The sequence below is a fragment of the Danaus plexippus genome (genome assembly GCF_018135715.1).
Source record: "Danaus plexippus chromosome 3 unlocalized genomic scaffold, MEX_DaPlex mxdp_30, whole genome shotgun sequence".
NCBI lineage: Eukaryota > Metazoa > Arthropoda > Insecta > Lepidoptera > Nymphalidae > Danaus > Danaus plexippus.
In genome coordinates, this window is record NW_026869845.1 from 1,876,002 (window position 1) to 1,898,498 (window position 22,497).

A 22,497-nucleotide genomic window follows, 5' to 3' on the forward strand; every position below is an offset into this window, starting at 1 on the left:
TAAAAACATAAAATAAAATTACAAACGGTCGTCTTTATTGTTGTTTACACGTTAGATACATATTTTGTTGTATATCCATTCTTATACGTAAAAGATGTTTCTTTTTGTATTTTAATATTACAGAGTGTTAACTAATTACACCTTTACCTACTAAACGTGAGTAAGAGAGTAATTATGAGAAAGATATAATAATAATAAGGGTTTATAGTCTTCGTGGTACTGAGCTATGAGCGGCAGGAAGGAAAACACATGTCAGTCTAACTCTGTTGGTAGTCGACCACTATGATGGTTACACGATTTAATTGATTTGTCCAGTTTGTTCCACAATATACGAATAAAATATAAATAGCCTAAGAATAATTCGATGAAACAGCGAAAAACAATACTAAGTTATTTAAAAGGCGTATTTAACATTTTCCAATATGTATTTTAATAAATATATATAAAATTTGAACCAAAATTTTGTTAGCTTTAAAAATTTTCGAAAATTTTAATTTATCTATTCGAGAGATTATGCTGGCTCAGAGGCAAATTTGTGTGTGGGTTATGCGCTGTGAGTTTTTGTGTTGAAGGCACGAACTTGGCTGGCCATAGGTACGGAAGCACTATAATGTCTGATCTCCTATTAACTCTGGTGAACATGGGCTGTCAGTGTCTAAGGACATGAGTTTCTTTGTGGGGTATGATATCCACAGATTCTAACATGTTTACTTGTATACTGATATGTCCTCACATATTTTGTATGGATATTATCAATATAGACCCCCACTCATACCTCAGTAGGTGACTAATATTATCGTGCGGGTTACAATCAAATATTTTTCTGCCATCAAAGGTAAATTGTATTACAAATCTGTCTCTTAATTTTTATTACAACAGTATTTTCACTGTCAGAAATATCCATGTTGATTTAAGTATTTATTTTCTGATCAAACGATATTGAAGCTACAGATAGTTTAGTAGAAAAGAAATATTATACGAGTTCCGGGATAGTAAATTTTATACTTTAAGTACCTATGAAGTCCGTCAAGGGCCGTGTCAGATAATCTTATTATATTAATGTTATTTTAACTTTATTGTTTTAAACATGTTTTTTTCGAATTCATGACTATAAATTTTTTCTCCGAACAACACTTTGCCTGCTTAGTCGTCCTCATATCCTTGAGAAAAAAATAACTTTTTTCCTATAATTCACAAAACCTATGACTGAGATTTGATATCTACTTCAAGTCAAAGAATATTTTCATATTCTCGTATTAGTAGTAGTTGTCTAAAATTTTTAACACAGACATACATCAAAACCTGTTTGAATGAGAATCGTTAGTCCTAAAACATAAAAACAATTAAAAATTACTACAAATCTGTTGAGTGACACCATGGAATTTGATAACAGTAAACTTTAAAGAAGAGCACTGGAATTGGTACCCTAATATTACGTGACTTTAATTTCACTGGAGGATTCATATAATGTGAATCGGAGTTTTAAAAGGTTAAAATATTTATAATTAAATTCTTGAATATTTATTTTAGGCTTCTAACATCATGTAACGTTATAAAAATTATTTAATTTATTTCATGGCAGGTGAATAAGAATAAATTAAGAAGTTCTTTAAGTTTGCATATTTGTTTATAACAACAAGAAGTTGTTTTATTAATTTACATCACAAAACTTCGAAATCTCATTCAATAAATCTTACAAGGCAGCAATATATTCTGTCGTCTGTGACATTAAGATAAGTTTAATTTATAACCGAGGAAAAACGGAGGATGTCATCAAGTCACTGCGCATTTTGTACTTTTATATATGATAACATAACTTATTACAGAGTCGTCTGATTTAATGTTTTTTTATTAAAAAAAGGAATACTTCGTGGTTGGTCGCAAATTTTTAGGTACACATGTTAAAAAACATATTAGTCCCTTAATATATAAAACAATATAAACGGAAATTATGTGGTTGAAGGTTCAAATTCTTAACGGGGAACAAAGGTAATTATATATATTATATTATATCGAGCTTATGATAGGTTCAGTTTATGTTAAATTAATTAGTCCATGAATGTTAAGTTGGAAATAGCGGGCTACAAACAGGCACGAAAATCATACGTTGCTGCCGATATCCATTGGCACTCGTCAGTGGAGGCTGTGAGTAACGCTCCGTCCGGTCCTAGAGCGTTGGATGAGGCGGAAACGCAAACCCCTCACTTTCCGTCTGACGCAGGTCTTCACCGGGCACGGGTGCTTTGGTGATTACTTGTGTCGGACGGCCAGGAGAGAGCTGGGAAGAGGCTGTCATGAGTGCGGCGCTGCGGTGGACTCGGCCCAGCACACCCTCGAGGTGTGCCCGAGATGGGCTGCGCAGCGCCAAGACCTTTTGGCGGCTCTCGGCGGAGTGGACTTGTCGCTTTCGAGTATCGCGGAGAAGATGCTCGAGAGTGACAGGTCCTGGCTGGCGGTGTCCTCCTTCTGTGAGACGGTCATGTCCACGAAGGAGGCATCTGAGCGGGAACGGGAGGTTGCGGCTGATGCACCCTCCCTCCGCATACGACGGACGGGGGTGCGCCGGAGGCGATATTTGCAACGCCTCCAATAGCGCCCCTGCACTTTGGGCTGGGGTCGGGCTGGTAACCCGGCTCCTGTGAAAGTCCGGCGTCGTCGGGGCGATCCTAATTGCCGGGATCGCCTCCTTTCTCCGAGGGAGTAAGTCCGGTCTTTGCCAGGACCGGCCAGTCGCTGGTGTGCCCGGTCGCTGACAGATCCGGGGTGCACCAACATAGCGGCCGATGGCTTTCGCAGTGGTTTTAGTGAGTAGGGACCTGCCCAGGTCGAGTCTCACACATCCTCTCCGGCCCCACCAAGGCCGGTGAGACGGCTCGTAAAAAGAGTTTCCCTGCGTCATCAAAAAAAAAAAAAGGCTGTGAGTAAACGATCAATTAATTTCCAGTACATAGCATAGTCAAAAGTAGGTAGTGTCGTCTGTTTTGGATATGTGTCCCTTATGGTGTATCCCACCGTCCTATACCTACTGCGAGGTGTTTGCGCCACACAATGAATGTGGTATCATAACTCCGATTAAATATCTGGGCTAATAATACGAGACCACTTAAATGAGGATGAGTTTTCAATTTTGTCCGTAGCGAACGACTTATCATGAGAGTCTGTGTAGGATAGGACAAGTTAGGCCGGTTTATCGATGTTACATATTATACAAAACAAAAAGCCTGCGACTGAACGTTGATAGGTCAGATGTCGTTCAGAGAGGTTACAAAGTTAGACTGTAAGAGTTTTTTTTTTCATTTATATACGTATAAAGTCTATACTAGTATGTATTATGAGTTTTTTCAACTCAACGTATTTTCGTTTCTTCTTTCTTTTTAAAATTACACCAATTATCTACATACATAAATGCGATGTCTAGTTTCTTAATGTAAAATAATATAATTCATAGTAAAACTAAATTTCTTTCCTACAAATATTTTGAAGCCAAGATATAAAGACTACTATATATTCTTGATTTATAAGGCTTATTTATTAGATTCTTCTCGTGCGTGACCAAACCGGCGTTATTCAACTGAGATTGCTTTTTCATTGACATAAATCTTACATTTTCTTTAACGACGGGATTAACATTAAGAATTAACTAAAACATGAAATGAAAGGAACGCCGCCTATTTTCGGTTACAACATCTAGCTAATATTTTATATAATACTACGTTTGAATTCACTGTTTCATTTCAGCTGCATCGTCTATACTCTATATGGAAGTTTTGAAATTTATGTTGAGCTTTTCAACCTTTACAAAAGTTAAGAATAGTTAAAATTGTTCTGTTTCACTTTGTGAAGTTGACTTCACGGTGTTGAAATTTTTATAGATATGGATTTAATACTTAATTATATAGATTTTTCATGTCTAAATAAAGTATTTAAATAATATTACAGCGATATAAAACATAACAATTAAAATTTTTTTGGCATAAATTATTTATGTTGTCGATATTTGTTTTTAACAGTCGTGATTAGTTTAAAATTTGGGATAAAAAATATTTTTACAAAATTATAATTCTAATAGGTAATGTAATTTTGAAATTGATATTAAGTTAGCGTTTCTTTCTACCGAACCACAAAGCTTTTAGCATTGAATTTTATTATACTATATTTTAATTTTATACAAGAATAACATTGAACTAAATAATGAATCATCAGCCTCGGGCTCATTGAGGGCCTGAAGAACAGTAAAAAATTCATACATATTAGAAAAGGTATTTACATTTTTACTCCCACACCCTAAGGAAGAATATTCGAGTGTTTTTATTTTTTTCTGTTTAAAAATATTCTATTTATAAAATTGAATATATAATCTAGAAGCCAGCCAGGTCAACGTGATACCTCTCATTATTAGTATATTGAAGTAAAATAAATTTGATGAAAATATGTACAGTTACTATAACATATCCATTAGGTTCACTATTCCCAAAAAATTTCGGGTATTATCTATATGAAGTATACATGTAAATTTCCATATATGTTTACAAGGAATGAAGAGTTTACAAATAGGAGATAATAGTAATTGCGTGGCCCCAGATGTTTGTTTTGAAGTTGAACGTACAGTTGTCTACGGAGTCACTAACAATGGCGCCCGTTTTATTAAAATAAAATGTTTAGAACTACACAGTATTGAAATACTCTGACGACAAGTACAGCAACTGGAAAGCAACGTTCCAGAAGTCACAGTTTGTAATCCTTTTTGTTTTGGTGAATATTTTTCCTGAATGTTTATAAATGTAGAGACAAATACTATAATAATCTATATATAGTATTTATGTATTCATAATTTTTTTTATTGCACACAAGACACATGAACACGTTCTCATAGAAGCTTATAGATTTGCTTCGCAAGAAGCAATGTACATTTATAGAGAATGCTAAAATTGCTGCTTCGAAGTTATATTCTTCAGTACAGTTTTTCTCACTGTTATACAAGAAGTTAGCTGATGTAAATTATCCTCGGATGATATAGAAATGTACGTTTATCAAAAAATATAAAGGAACGTGGAAGAATTATTTACACACTTTATTTTTCCTCATATTAATCTAATATGTAAATCAATGTAGAATTCCATCAAACCGAATAATAAAATATTTTTATTCAGTATAGTAAATTGCATCTTATGAATTATGTAAATTAATTATTATAATTTTACTAACAATAATACTGTTAGATTTATTTAAATAAAGTAGTTTTTGTTTTTCGTTTGGCTTTCCGTCTCTATCTAACGCGACTCACAATATTAACAAGCAAAGTGAAAAGAAAACATACAATGTATGTAAAGGCGGTCGTATTGCTAGTAATACAAGCAATCTCATAAGCGAGAGGAAAATACTAATATGAATTGGAGATACTGCAAGAAAGAAGGTATTAAGATAAATATATAAAATAATAATAAATATTACACATCAATGTATAAAAAACTAGATACCAGACCCGCCTTCGCTCGGTTTCTTAAAAAAAAATTAAATAGTCTATGTTACCTAAAATTGGTTGATCACAGATTTTTTGAGTTAAATCAAAATAAAAAAATATATCATCATCTTTCATCGTTAAGCATATTTTAAATTTAAACGAAAAAATACTATGTTTTTTATGTTTGTTAATATAAAAAACTACAATATTTCTTTGTATACAAAATAAATGACCCTGCGCTTTATAGATTAATAAGAAAGATATACCAAATAGTGGTCAGAAAACTTAGTAATTAAATAACTAAAGAAAACAAAAGAAAGAAAACATAGTCATCAGTTGTGCGTTATTGTCGCTCGAATTAATAAACTTTTATTATGATAATATTTAAACTACAGACGGCTCATTTTTCCCCGACATCTTCAACAAACATCGTTGAAGAACACAAAAATAAATACAAAAACTTAACAAATTATACTTTAAAAGTATAATTATACTAAAATCTGTCTCTAAAATCACGCTATTGAGTGGTGGAAACCGTTTGAAAATCGGTGCAGTAGTTTTTGAGTTTATCGGGAACAGACAGACAGACGTCACGGTGGACTTTGTTTTATAATATGTATATATAAATATGCACATTTTTATATGCATTCATATATACTTAGCCACACTTATTAAGGAAAAAATTTTGACAGTAAATTTATATGCTAAATATATTTAAAAAGTAATACGTTTCTTAAATAAAAAGTCCAAATTCAATGTAGATATTTTGTATAAGACCATTGAACTTATTCAAGCATAAAATTTTCTCTGATACAAATCTCATATTTTTTATACAGCTGAAGAAAATGCTTAGAATTATTTACCTCAAAATTTTCACGGACGGTTAAGCTTATAGACGTCAATCAATGGATCTTGAGGGATATATTTATAAAGTGATAATATTTTGAAAATAAAAGAAAAGGCTTTGTAAGTTGCTGGCAAAAATAATAGGCGTTGATGCCTATTGTAACACCTGTTAATCTGAGTTTTTAAAATGTCTTATTTTAGAAAGTTTTCTTAAGTTCACATCCCTGCTGCCATTAGTCTTGAGGCTTTCATCTAATCCGGTGTTATTAGTTTCCTATACTTCATTAAATTAATTCAGAGAGTTATAACAAAACCTCTTTGGTTCAAATTCTTACTATGTTTTTCACGATAAACGAAATAAAATATAATAATTTTGACTTATTCAAATGAATCTCTATAATTTAAAAATATTGTAACTTGTGGTATAAATACTAAATAAATTTTTATTTCATAGTCAGATTAAAATACAAAAAAAAAAAACTTAACAAGCATTCTCTGCGCCTTATTAAAAACTTATTTGAAAATAACACAACATATGTGTCTGCTTTTTCATTAGATTAATGAACGTGCATCTTTCACTTCCATTTATTTTAATTATGTTGTGTAACTAGGTCGATTTTATTATAATATTTTTATAATAATTTATGCGACATTTTATTTAAGTATTTTTAAATTTTGGCATGTTATCTGAGTTATTATTTTTATTGTAGAAACGAACTTAACTGTTGATATCATCAAGTTCTTTTTTCTGAATCTAAATTAATGTTAATGAGATCTAAGATTTTCGCGAGTTTTATTCATTTAAATGAAACTAATATTTTTCGGATAAACTACGCGGATTTCTTATTATTTAAAAAACGACATAATCCCGACGTTTCGGTTATTTTTCAGCAACCGTGATCAAGGGCAGACGAGATGTGAATGTCTGTCAGTTGGTCCTTGTTACTTATCACCTACCGCCATCGATTTCTTAATTTTCTGGCGTAAAATTTAAATAATAAAAAATCCGCGTAGTTTATCCGAAAAATATTAGTTTCATTACAACTATATTAAATTAATGTTATGGTTAAATAAACTATATGTTTCAAATTAACGAAAGGAACAAATAATAAATATACATTAAAAGTTATAAAAAATGTGAACAAAATCATTAACAATACTAGAGACACGAAGACATTAGTAAAACTGTTCAACTATTTAATGTTGAAGAGTTTTAATTTACTTCATTATTTGAAGTAGATATACAAGATAGTTTTAAGTAAACGTATTTTAATGCAAAATACGTGTTTACTACTAAGTTTTACGAAATAAAATACCTTGTTACTTATTTAACTGGTTTTAATACTAGATTTAACAAATAATATTTCTTGATAAATGACAAGAATCAGGAGAATAACTGGTGAATAGGTAAAGAAAATCGAACAGAAGTATTAAATATTTTATGAATACTTAACATTTCGAATAAAAAGTATTTGAAAATTAAAATAGATATAGATATTTCACATTTTTCTTTTTCTAATAAAATTAATTTAATGTATACATTTTATTTAATGTGTTTCATATTGTGCTCGCGGCTCTTTTGTTTAAAAAAAAAAGAAACGTGTAAGTTATAAAAAATATATATATTTCTCGTGATATTGTCGGATCCATCTCACAATATTTATAGCTTGTGCGTTAGGAACAAACCGGCCTGAACAATTAAATCACGTAACTGTGACTGTGGTCATATATTTTACTACCCAGTCCTGCTCTCATTACTCAGGAGAGGATAAACATTAGCGCTGGAGTACATTGTATATGGTTGAAGGGAAATAAAAATATATTAAATATTAATGTAACATTTTCCTGGTACTTATATATTATATTGTTTTATATTTATACAATATAATTAATTACTTGTAATAATTGTTTCAATCGTTATTACTCCCAAATAAAAGCAGTCATTTAGATACCCATATCTCTATGGATATAAACATCGAGACGACATTGAAAAAAATGATAAGAATATAATGAATAGAATCTCAAATAAATATTTATTGCGAAATCTGTGCAATGGAATTTACGAAATCCTTTCTGTCGAGGTATCCAGTGAGTTTAAACCTGCTGCAACAGCTGCAATGCGGTGTAATATTTCTTTTCAATAAAGAATGATGCCGTTGTGATATTAAATAAAACAGAAGCCTTTTCGATTATATATCTTTTAGCTGGGAAATCGTTGCTCACGTTTACTGCTTTTATAATAAACTACATAACCCATAAAAATTTATGTTAAGATATTTTTAAACACATATTTTCTTTATTCAAAGAAGACAAAAATAAGATATAATTATGGTTAAAGTATAATAAAAAGTCTTATAATGTAAGCACTATCAAATATGTAACGTACGATCAACTTTTTAAAAAATAAATGAACATCGCCGGGACAACGTCGTTGTATGGACAAAATATGCTGTCAATGACAAAATGTCATTGCTGACTCCGCGGAACGAACACCAAGCAGTGTGAACCAGAAGATTCCTGATGCCACACAAGCAATGGAATGGTATTGCTATTCTAACATCGGGGCAATCAAGTGCTCTTAGATATAGGTTATAAGTTTTAATATGTCATTTTTATTATAATATACATATAAGTAAGTTTCGTAGTTTTCCTGGAACCTCTGGCTGCCGACCTATATAATTGGTAAACATAAAACATCGCAAAATTTTCGAATGTTATTATATATCATTATATACCTTTAGTTTAACGAATAAATGACCATAATTTCTTGAGACTTAATAAGAAACAGTTATTCAATTTTACTCCTCCACCTCCTCGTACTTTAGACAAGGTTATAAGGATTCATGCCATAATAAAAAACATGAACACTATAAAAATCTGTTAAAGTAGAGAAATATTTGTTTATGTGATTGAAAATATTAAAAATTTATCTTCTATTTTATAAGTATATATTGTTATATTATAATAGTCATATTATTCTTAATATTATAATGAAAACATTTCTATTTAATTTAAATATAATAGTATGAATTATCAATCTGGTTTAATTCTACGACTTGGAGCGAATGAGGTGAAATCGTTACAGGAGCTTCGGAAGTTGTTTATTTCTTTACAATATTATGTATTTTTAATATCAATAACACTCAATGCATTTCACAATATTTTTTAATTAACCTTACAGTAGAAAAGTTATATTTTGTGTCATAATCTGTCATACATTTTTCACGTGTAAGATATTATGACATACAGATACCTTTTCGTCCGTCTCACAGAAGTGTGAGTAGGATGATGGGTCCATAGCAGATGTACTTAATTGCCGGCCCAAAAACTTATAAATTATTATAAATACATAAATCAGTGTTCACATCTATTTCAGTGTTCTTATAAGGCAATTCGTGAAATTCTGTACAATTATCAAAATTCTTACTTTACTATGGTCATGATATGGATGGGGTATTTAATCTTCAATGAATATTAAACAAATAACATTGATATTTGGATATTAAACAAACAACATTGATATCTGGATATTAAAGAGACAATAAAATATTATAAGTCAGTTGTTCTTTTTTCCGAATAAGAGATTTTGTTTCTATTATTATATACATAGTCCCAGAGATCCAACTATAGGTTTAATTAAATAAATTAGTTTTTTCAATGGAACATAATGTATATGAGGATGTTTAAAACGCTCTTATATTATATTTATGTCTATCAATTAAATTGATAATGTAAATGTTAATTAACCAACAAAGAAACAAGTAAGAAGAAGTAGTTATAGCAATTGATATTTTATTCAGAATGTTTGCATCAGGTCGTTAATGACCAATGTTTTTGAATTATTTCAATCTACGCTTAAAAGATAAGACAAACAACAACAAGGAAATAAAACATTCAATATATAATATTTATTTATTTCAATGTCTAACAAATTTTAAATTTGTGTTTGAAATGCAAAAATTACTGATATCTTAATAGCTATTTTAGTATCAAAATACTACTGACGAACTTCTAACACTTATATTAACCAATACTTATGAATTCGACTTCTATTATATAGTAATAGACATGTGTATATGTAGATACATATTTATTTAAACCATGTTAGATTAAAGTTATGCTAGCATGGAACGATTTATTTTATTCTTAAATACATTGTTTGTTTAATTTTAAATTTAGTTATTATTATTACGTTTAATAATAATTCGACGAACAAAAATTATCTGTTATTAATTTTCATACGACAGTGAAGTTGTAACAACGCAAATGAAATGTGGAGTGTTTATAAAGTTTTCTAGACTTGAAATAAGAAAGCTAAAAGGTTTTATATTATTGCTTTTAGCTCAAGATGATATTTATCTGCATTAATATTATTTTATACCGGTGTGATAGTAATTTAGCAGTCCATCACTATTAGGCAGAATCAAACTAGATTTAATCCTTATTGTTTATTCAACCAATTATCATAGTCTTCATATTTAACTAACCCTCATAAAGACATTTCTCTGCCAATCCTAGAGGATAATTGGATTACCTCATAATCAACAAAGCTTGCTCAATATCTAAATTACTATGTACCTGTTATATTTGAGTTAAAGTTAATTAAATTCAAAAACGTATTTATAGTTTACTAACTATAACCGCGATTTAAACTCGAAGAGTATCCATGGGGTACATTTTTTATTTATATTTTATTATTTTGAATTATAAGTACCTTTGTCTTTGTTTAAAAATAATAATAATGCTTCTCTATATAGCATGTTAGGCGTAATACTATTGTTACGCCTAACATGATATATAGAGAGTATCACAGCATGTATGCTGGAAGCAACAGCCTTTAGGCTATTACGATTGCTATAACAGGACAGAGCCACATACATTCAAAGACAGCTACATATTTCTTCTCGTATATTTTTCATGTATAGACAACGATCAGTTAGTTTAGTGTATGTATAACTTAAATTAAAAAATCCTCCACATTAATTTTAATTTGTCAATTTTCTAAACGGAATTTATAAAGAAATTAATGAAACGTAATTTGATTTTGACGAAGGCTCATTCAAGTTTATAAGTAAAACAAATAATTTTCATAGTTCTGTGGCATTAAGGAGTTTTGTGTCAGAATCTTATTTATTTTAAAACTGAAAACTTTGAGTCATTAAAAATTAACGCTAAAGCTAATACCTAATCACTAGTTAAACAATACTTTATCCTTAAATAGTGCAAAAAATCAAAAATAAGAATATCGTTAGAAAAATCAAGGCTATCCTCTGAAGAGTAGAACGGGGAAAAATAGTAAGGTAAATATATTTTTCTGATTGAGATTAAGCGGAGTTTATAAGTGACAAGTTTTATAGTTAGCGAAATTTAATAATTAAAATATTAAGTATTAAACTATTACTATAAATATATTATGTAACTAGCTGTGCCTGCGACTTTGTTCGCGTAGAAATGACTACAAAATTTCTTCATAAACAATGTTAGAAGTCGTATAAGAAATTTTAGTGAGTATAAACAGGCTTCTTGCATTGCTCACTCGAGATAAAGCTATATATAAGAAAAACGGGGCGTACCCAGATCTACACCGACACAACTCATGGTTTGTCCCTCGGAAATTAGTACATTAATTAAATACAACATGTCATTGTTAAACCCATTAAGTGTTCAATGCAAGTAACTTTACATAAGTTTGGTTCAAAGTAGTTTAAAAATATTCCCATGGGAATGAGGCATTTTCCCGTGGTAATAGGTACCCTTAATCAGGTGATCAGCAACCCCCATATAAAATTTTATTGCAGTGCGTCTAGTAGTTTTCAAGTTATAAGTGTACAACAGACAGACGGAGAAAAATTTCAATAACCATATTTTTGTAATCTGTGTCTTCTAGGAATACCCCTATAGGGATTTATTCTCATTTATTTTCAATGTTCAGAATGTTATATGTAATAGATAATACATTTTGTAATAGTAAATAATACTTAATATATAAAAATAGTGTCAAAAAATCACTTGAAACAATAACTTTTATCACAACTGCAGCTTAAAAACTTGATGTATTAGTAATATTGGTACAATATAAATAAAATTGTAATAGATTCTATTATAAAAATATGTGTATTTTTATGTTAAAGTAATCTTAAACTAAACTTAACAATATATATATATATAATTTAGTTTAAATTTTGCACTTATAATAATAAAACTTTGTATATACAAAATCCATATATATATATATATATATATATATTGCATTTATACACATGGAAAGAAACAAAATTTATAAAGAAAATAGTTATGAAATCACAAGTAGGTCTTCATTGAGGGAATCGCTGCTATCCCAACTGACAAGTTCCTCTCGGTTATCCGTCTCTCTACATCCAATAAAAACCTTAGCAGACATATAACTAATGGCATCCTATGAAGAAGTAACAGCTACCATTTTTGTTCATAAGTACAAGAATTCCTTCCGTAGTGAACTCTAAAAACTTTGACATGTTCAATTAATCATAATAAATCGAGTATCACATAAAATATTTAGGACCATCAACAGAATTTCCATGATAAAAGTTATGTGTGAACAATTTAAGTTAAAGTTATTATTATATAAGTTATAGTTAATATCCTATAATGCTCAGGATGCTATGAACGTTTAAAAAAAGTCCATAATTTTAAGGACGTTTAACCTTGATAATGTTATTAAAATTTATAAATTCTATGAATATATTGAATCCAAATTCTAAATAAATTCGTACTTGATGGTGACAGTAATTGAGATAAATAGTAAAATGTATACCCCAATGTTAACAGACCAGGTTAAAAGATAGACACCGTTTATTAATTATATACATATGCAAAAAATTGGCAGTAGATTCAAAAGAACAAGTATAAATAAAATTAGCTATGTGTGAAATTTTATATCAGAAAATTCTTAAAAAAATTATGAGTTTTATCTAAATAATGGTGTTTCAAGCACGTTGTTTCCTAACTTTGATAGAAAAAACTTAGCCAACATGCAAATGGTTCTCGATAAATGTTGACATATCTAGCGTAGACTAATAGTAAACACTTCTAGTTTTACAACACCTATGAGCAGTAAGTTTTGCAGCCGTTCTCATTTTAAGCAGCGAACCAAAAAATTGAGAGTTACAACTTTGACGTCGATGTCTGTGTATTGGTGAGTGTGTTTTTTCTGTGGCATTGTATCGCACAAAGGGATAGTCCATTTCAACGCGGTTTCTTTTCATTTGAAATTCAATTAGGAAAGTCTTTTTGGTTAATATCGTTCTAGTAGAGTAAGAGTGTCATTATTTTCCTTTTGGATTATTTTTAATTTAAGTCACTTTTGGCCTATCATTAAATTTTTGGCCTAGAGTTAATGACAAAATGTTTTTTTTCGTTTGTTAAAATTTTCATTATTACTCCAGCTCCTCGTCGAATCTGTGTTGGCGTTTTGCTCATTCTCTAGGTTGATTGTTTATTGGGTTCAGTTATATTTACACTTAGGCTTCTGCACAATACTTTTTAAATAAAAGCTGCGATCTACGCTAAGCTAAATAACAAAATTTGAGGAAACATTCGATTCCTTGTAAAATAGTATCCAATACGTTAATTTATGATGCATACTAGAGTTACAGTGATAAGCGGTTATTATTAATTATATCAAAAAAATGATCACTCTTAATAAATTTGTTAGTAGCAATCAGTCATGCTATAAAATGAATGTATCTTTTTTTAATTCCTTCTAGGCGTATTCATAAATGTAACGAACAATTAGAATTTTAAAGGAAAACCATTTTTTATAATAAAATATTTATTTCTTAAACAATACAAAACGTACCAGTATACAAGATAATAAGAAAGTTAGCAAAAATAAAGCAGTGAAATGGTTTAAGCGAGTTTAATAAATCTACGTTCAAAAATTGTTTTTCATAAAACTAGCGAAGCTGTACTTTTGTTTTTTTATTTGTGATTTTTTCGTCTGCTGCTTCCACTGCACGAATTCTGGCTGGAATAAATACGTCTTATAACTAAGTATTCTATGAAGACTAAATACAACAATAATCTCAACAAAACAGACGTTTATAATTTTTATACTGAATATTCTATTTTTAAATATGTAATATAACATTTTATATCCATATGCCTACGATTCCATGACTAGAATATCGCTTTTAAGTTGTACTATTTATACACATTTAAGCTAACGACTTTGCAAGAACCTCCTTTACGGGAAGACGAGAGGATCGTCTGAGACGAAATGACTGTTTTAATTCATCTACCGCTAACTATGTCTTACTGTTCTAGATTATTTCTTTGAATACGTGCTATGTTCGCTGTGTCTTGATCTATATTTATAGTTACGTTGTCTTATTGAATTTGTAGTTGCAAAGATTTTTGAGTATTCATACTATACTTCATTTTTTTATACTGGCACGTTTTAATGCAGTAAATTGTTTTTTCATCTCTCCAAAGAGCTTGCTATACATTAAATTTTCATGATAATTTTGTAAAGTCGGACAAAGGAATTAACAATAAGAAATAAAATTATTCTAACCAAGTGTACGAGTAACGTTATAGTCTATGCGAACTTAAGTCATATATTCGTCGTTTTATTTCTTTCCAATGTAAACAGATTTGAATTTGAATGCTTTTGCTGGCCATTTTGGCAGAATTAAAACGTTAAGCATTCTTTCTATATTTATTATAGCAACGTCAGAAATTATCGTTACTTTATTTATCACAAGCATAATATTCAGTAATATTATCTCAAGAGAATAAGACTTGACGCGAACGATGGTACGGGAATGAATTTGATTTCTTTGGCGATCTTCATTTTGTTAAAACATCTATATAACAAATAAAGAGAGTCGAAATGTTAAATAACTTTAATTCCTATTTAGCCCTTTATAGTACTGTGACTGATATATACAGATTTTCCAATTAAGATTTTCCTTTCAGATATAATTTATAAAAATTGTAGTATTATTAAATTTATAATTATTAATAACATTAACAAGGTTAAATGTCCTGAAACATATACATCATTGATATCTGTTTATTATCAGGTTGTAACAAAATTGATTCTCCTAACCAAATGTATTAAACTCACACACTCTTAAATTTTTACGAATCATAAAAACGCTTAATACTGGTGGCTTTTCTTATTTGTTTCTAACTATTTATCTGAATACTACACAATAAAAAACTGTAATATTACAGTGAAATTTTCTCATATTAGTTACAACGTAATGTGTTAGTTGTATTACAATATTTATAAGTGAAATTTTATTTCAAAAAAATTAAAGTAAAACAGTAATATTTAACCTGGTATTTTATATTACAATAACAGCAATTTCTCAAAATCGCGACTTTTTTGCTCCGTGATTGTAAAGGCTTTACAATGGTTCATTGAGATTCGCCTTCCGTTACGAAGAATGAAAACGAATTGCTGGCAACACTCGTTTGCACAAAAACACTTTGTGTCACCGTTTTTTACATTTGTGGTGGTGTTTTACGATTTAATTCAAATATCTTTCAAAGATTATAGTAATGTTTTAAATGTCTTGCATTAGGTTATTAAAGAATAACATATTATTTTTAAATTTAATAGCTATATTTATTTCTTAAAGACAAATAATGATAATAATAAATAAATAACGTTTAACATTTTTATTAATTTAAACGTCTTATAATAATTGTCACTGTCTTAGCCTTTACGTAAATTATTAGATTATGTAAAATCGAGCAAAACCACCAGAGTTCATTAGGCGATTCAATAGGCGATTTCATGCAATGCGCTAACGATTTGGGGAGGGTTGTAATAAATCAAGGAACGTTCAATTTAAAATATGGTAATGTATACTGTAATGGTTGGAGAATGTGTCGTAACTTTATGCAGAATCAAATCAAATTATACTCGGGGCCATTTTAGACATTTCACAAATATAAAATTCAAATATTATATCAGGTCAGTGTGAATAGAATAAGTATATACATATCTGAATGTTAACTCCAATAGATTATTTAAATCCTTCCTTTAGACAATTATTTTTACATAGCTACTAAATATTGAGTATAGGACATGGGTACAGGGATAAAATCAGGAATAACTTACGAATTGTTCGTATCAAATATAACTTTATCGTATACATCATGCATTTGGAAACAACTGCGAAGGTGTTTTCATCTTCCAGGATCTATTTCATCCTCAAACAAAACTTTGTTAAGTTTAGATTAACAGGTGAAAGAATCTAACATTGCAAATGGTTTAGGTACATAATATTTTTTATTCTTAACTTGATTTGATAGTTCTAATTTAATACTATTTATATTTGTCATACGGATGTCAAAATTCAACAAATTTCAGTTTTAATGTATAGTGATTATCTAGATAGGTAAAAGTATTACTTTAAAAAAAGATTCAAAAATATAATACTCTCGTAAGTTACAAAAACTACACCATACAAATGTAGCATATAATACAATAACTGCAACAAGTAAATTAACTTATTATCTAGTTAGTTTAACTTCCTATTATAATAAGGTCTAACATAACAATATGTGAATTAAGTATTAAGCAACATTGGATTTGAAGTTTTTGACCGATTTGTAGTTTTAGTCATAATCATTAATTCGTTTTAAGTAATAGCTATCGGAAGACTGATTATTTCAAATTATGTATAACTGAAAAAGTATATTTGTATTCAATTTCGTATGACAACAATGAGACTCATGTCTAAACAGTATTTTTTACAAAAAATACCAAGAATCTTTCAAAAATATTAGGCATTGTAACTTGGAACTCTCATAAAATATAAGCATCCTTTGCTACAGATATAAATAAAAATTGTAACTGATGTTTTTATGATGTATTTACTGAAAAAAATGTAAGCTAGTAGCTAAAGCAACGAAGTTTCTCACTTAAGGCACAAGTTAAATTATGAAACTTGAGAGTCCTATTCAAACCTTGGCTGTGTAGCTTGTGGTTGTGGTTGACGGCTTATTTTATATAAATAATGAGTAATAATTATTATTAACTATAGGTTTATCTACTGCGATTATCAAAACCGAAAAAATCTATTTATATTTCAGTGGATAATATACATGCAAGAGAACTAATATGGACAATTTTTTTAAGAAATGTTCCACTATTTCTTAGTAAAATATTGACTAAAATTCAGTAAATCAGTAAAATAGAGAATAAATTTTAAACCAAATCTACCCGCTGTTTCTTTAGCGTTATTTCTATAACATTATATTCGTTTCTATTCAGACACGATTGGCTGCAAATACAGCAAACGAAAAAAATATTATCACTAAAAATGGTACTTGAAAAATAAGTAGAAAAGGATTCTCTAGTCAATAAGAAATCTCCAAAATTTCAAGAACCGTTTAATGCTGGCGTTAGTTTAAGTTATATAACCTTCATGTGACGAAAGTTTCTGCAGAATTGTAGGTACATTTTCTAGAAGACTAATAACTAGCCCGTGTGTATAAATTAATGTTTACTAAAAATTACTATGACTTTGGTACTTTATACATTGTTTAATCAATGATCGGTGATAAGGAACATAGGTCGTTTATTACAAAATAAACATGCTGCAAAGTCAGTGGCTAACAAACGATAACACGATTACGAGTGATATTTTTATAGAAAGACATTAGTGAACTGAAATAGATATATTTTAATCTAGACATATTTCATTGTAATAATTTTTAAAATGAACATTGAATATTCAATATATTTTTTTAACATATTTCGCGTTTAAGCTTGTTAGATGTAATTAATAAAGTAGTATTAGTTATATATAAGTAGTATACTAAGTTATAACGTCAGAAAATAAATTATTACACCAAGAAATAAATACTTGTTTGCATCGAAATTATTTTTAAGCAAAGAAAATTTATTTAATAAATAAATTAAGTTTTGTAAATTGATGGCATATAAAGGAATATAAAATCTTGAAACTCCCTGATGTCTTCTTCTCCGATCGATTAAGGAAAACGTAAGACCAAGGAAGACATATTAGCAAATAAATTCAATTCAAGATCCTATATTTTCACTATTTACATTTTTACGCATATGTCAAATTACCTCGCAACTTTTTATTTAAAAAATATTATTGTTTCAGCTTAATCTTAATGCCTTATAAGGAGAAAATTATTTCATCATACTTTCAGAGTTTCAAGAAATAACTCTATAACTACGATGTGTTCTAGTTTTTGTAAGATAAAGTAATATATTAAAGTAACACTATCCTTCTAACTTTTGGAACAAATATTAAATTTTAACACAAAGTTTTCCATCTGAAATGGTTAAGGGAGAATGCGAGACAAATTTAAAATTATTATAATAATACCATTATAAATTTACAATAGCAGTAACATAATTTAGTGTCATTATTATTTTTATTTTGAACGAATTATTATATAACAATGCATACAAACTAATATGATGTAAACCATTGTCAAAAGTACAACATTGATTCTGTTTTTCGTCATTCAAATTTGTAGTTTCTCGTGTTTAATCATAACCTTGTTCATTTATAACGATTTAAAAGAAACTAATGTCATTTGACACATTCTCTCTAATAATTAAATTAATGAAAGAATCTTTTCTCCGCAATCGAAAAAAGTCTGCTATTTTTATTAGTTCAGAAATTAATTGGCAAAAATAAATTTCGATAAAAATATTTTTATTTCTATCATTAAAGGAAACGTTTCATAACTGAGATTTGATATAAGAATGCATTGGCTTAGTAATCTTTTTTGTATTTATAGAATTAATTAAGAAAATTTTTAATAAGCTAGACTTGATTTAAATTTTTTAAAGCGCAAACATTAATACTTACACAAGCTTGCAATTAATAACTATTTTATACATTATTTTATAAATATGTATATACAAGAACATATTTATACTAGGATATGATATAATCTATGTACATTAAAATTGCACTCCAACTTTGTCACGCAATATTAAAGTGATGCGGAGAGATAAACATAAATTTTTAATTTCATTTCAATTTAGATAGAACGAGAAAATGACATTGTTTGTTAAATTGCAATTTTTTAGTAAGGGTAAAACACATAATTACTATAGTGCGTGAGGCGTAAGTTGAGATTTGCATTTGTGTGAGTGCACACAGATAGTGTAGGTGTGATGTCAAATTTGTGCGTGCCACGTGCTTTTCTAGGTTAAGACCGCTTTATACTGCTTTACTTAATATTTAATTTTTGTATTCTAGTTTTGAAATGGATTCTAACAAAAATAAACGAAGCATATTTAAACCTTTAAATAACAATGTAAAAAAAAAGTGTAATTTAAATAGTTATTTTAAAGAAATTATTGACCTAAAAATATAAATTGAGGAAGAGTTCGTATATTTTTTTTAATATTTTGAATTCATAAATTATTGTATTTTTTTTTTCAACATGCCTTGATTAATTTATTTTAAATTTAGAATAGCTCTCCCACTTCTGTTATGTATCTATTTAAAAATAAAAAAATTCAATTCTAAATTTTTTGTTTGACTTTACTTTTGCTTTCACTCACGCAAATGCAAAGCTCAGCTTAACCTCGCGGACTATACCTAGATATCTGCAATAAAAAACGAAACAGTAAACGACTTCTCCATACTGCGTAGAGATAATATTAGTATTAATGGATCTAGTCAGAAATTCAATTTAATACTATTTGAATAAAAGAAGATCTTCCTTAAAATAAATATGCGATGTTCACATTATATTTGAGATGTAACGCCTACTATTACACCGCAATGCAGCTTGGCGCAATGGCCTATAGCCACAATTCAGACTAAAGTACTTAAAAATATACGGGTTATTTCTATAAAAATTAAATTTTAGTCCTATATTTTGTTCATTTGTTTTCTCCTACAATTAGAATCTTTCACAAAACTATGACGGCAAATAATACGCTTAATGATACCAATAGGAATAGAGATTAAATTTTTTTTAATCAGATTTTAGGTAATTTTAAAAGTGCTAATTAATGTGCAATGGTTCTACAATACAACCCCAACACTATATCTAAACAACATCATTATCATCATCATCAGCCTATCGGAGCCCACTGCTGAGAAAGGCTTCTTCTCACATGGAGAAGGTGAGAGCATTAATCACCACGCTTGTTCAAGACGGGTTGGCGATTTCAATCTTATAATTTGAAATTATAAGACCAGGTTTCCTCACGATGTTTTCTTTTACCATCTGTTAGTGGTGGTGCTCTTAGAAAGTACATATGAAAAGATCATATTGTTACTAGCCAGGTTTCGAACCCGCGCCCTCACGTGTGAGAGGCGGGCCTTTCACCTCCAGGCCACCACGATTTAAAAAACACAACAAAAAATCATACAAAATATTTATTAATAATTTAATATGAATCTATAATAATGAGTATTACGGTCAATGAATATTTCTTAATAATATGTTAAGATTTATTTACCTCATTTATTTAGTATTTTTTGTTTTATTCTAACGTTTGAGTTTGCGTTTTCCGGTGTTAAATCCACACGTTTCGTTCACTATATAAAAATTACAACAGTTAAATTTTAATTTCTTATTTTTTGTAAAACTCATTAAACTTAAAAAAGCTTTTGTCCCGAGAATCTAAACGTAACCCATAGTATACTCAAAATAAATAATCTTAATTTAATAATACAATAACAATTGTTTTATAAAAATTCTATTTCCGAACGTTGATAAATCGAATAAAATTATCTTTAAGTAAAAAAACCGACTTTGAAAAACAATATACGAAGACGGGAACTGAAAAGTAAAATAATTTTTTTCACTTAAACTCTTATTTCCTAACTTAAACTATCTAATAATAAATTCTAATTATCAGCACAAAAATCAACTTAACAACTAATGTTGAAAAAAGAACACAATTTTTATTGACTTTCCATTAATCTAATTACATACAATTTCTTAATATCTTATCACCGTTTGAAGTCGGCGCCGTCTACTAAGCAACTTAACCTAAAAGTAGTCTGAACCTAAATCATTTAAGTATTTAAGTGTAAAATTATTTTTTAGTTCCTGTGTTCTTATGTTGTTTTTGAGTTCGTTTTTTTTGCTTAAATATATATAACTTGTTTTATATATACATATATATAAAACAATATTAAGCCTTACTTGAATTAAATCCAAATTGAATTTCTAGCCGTAGACTGAATTTATGATACCAGCAGTATTCGAGACTGTAATATACAATTGATAAAAATTCAATTCCATTTCTACAACTTTTATTACTTTTCCAATGATACGTATATATAAAATTCAGCGTGTATTTGGTTATATATAATAAACAACGAAATGAGAGTATGAATGTACTTACATAAACTATGTTCACAGGTTTTAAAGAGTTTAAAACTATAAAACAGTCTTCTGTATTCACTCTCCTCGAATAGGAAGTGTAATAAAATTTTTATGGTTAGGAGTGGGTCCAGAAAATAGAGTAATGATTCAACAAAACATATTTTATATTTTAACAATATTGATATGAAGTAGAATTAACAAGTTTCAATTGAATCATTTTAAAAATAAATTAACTAATACGGTTTAATTCAATATTATTTTAAATATTTTTTTATTTAATATTCCCCTTGATAGAAACATTTTCATGCTGTATGAATACTAATTCACAGATTAAAATTCATGAAGCAAAATTTTTATTAATATCTCACATCATAAGACCTCTATAGGTCTATACGTGACATCTATATGACGTCTATACGTCATCTATAGAATTGATTTAACATTTTTATAATATATGAGAGTATAGATTGAAAATATTCATGTTTTTTTTGGATAATACAAAAAATACTTTAAAATTATGCATTGAAATCAAATCAAATGTTGAGTGATACATACTTTAAACTAAACTAATATTTTTCTGATATACTACTGCTTTATTTTTGGTTAAAACTACGTGATCCCGACGTTTCGGTTACTTTTCAGCAACCGTGATCACGCGTTGTATATCCGAAAAAAATGAGTTTCATTTAAATGAATAAAACTCGCGGAAGTCTTAGATCTCATTACATTTAAAGTAGAATGTTGCGTTTCTTGCTCAACGTACATTTATTGTAGAGTTAAGTATCGTAGCCTATTCACAATATAAGTGTGCCCTGGTTTTTAAAAGAGAAGCATTGCGTTGAAATATATGT

The 22,497-nt window shown here is 28.8% G+C and overlaps 1 long non-coding RNA gene across 2 annotated transcripts; it reads right to left on the minus strand.

Moving 5' to 3' along the window:
* Positions 1–17,740: 17,740 nt before the first annotated feature.
* LOC116767070 (uncharacterized) lies at positions 17,741–21,637 on the minus strand. Of its 2 annotated transcripts, none has more exons than XR_009753527.1 (3): positions 21,464–21,637; positions 20,772–20,850; positions 17,741–20,536 (listed from the first exon to the last, which is right to left on the minus strand). It is a non-coding gene; the product is annotated as an uncharacterized LOC116767070 (long non-coding RNA). The 2 variants fall into 2 exon arrangements; XR_009753526.1 differs by having other exon boundaries at positions 17,741–20,553.
* Positions 21,638–22,497: the final 860 nt, after the last annotated feature.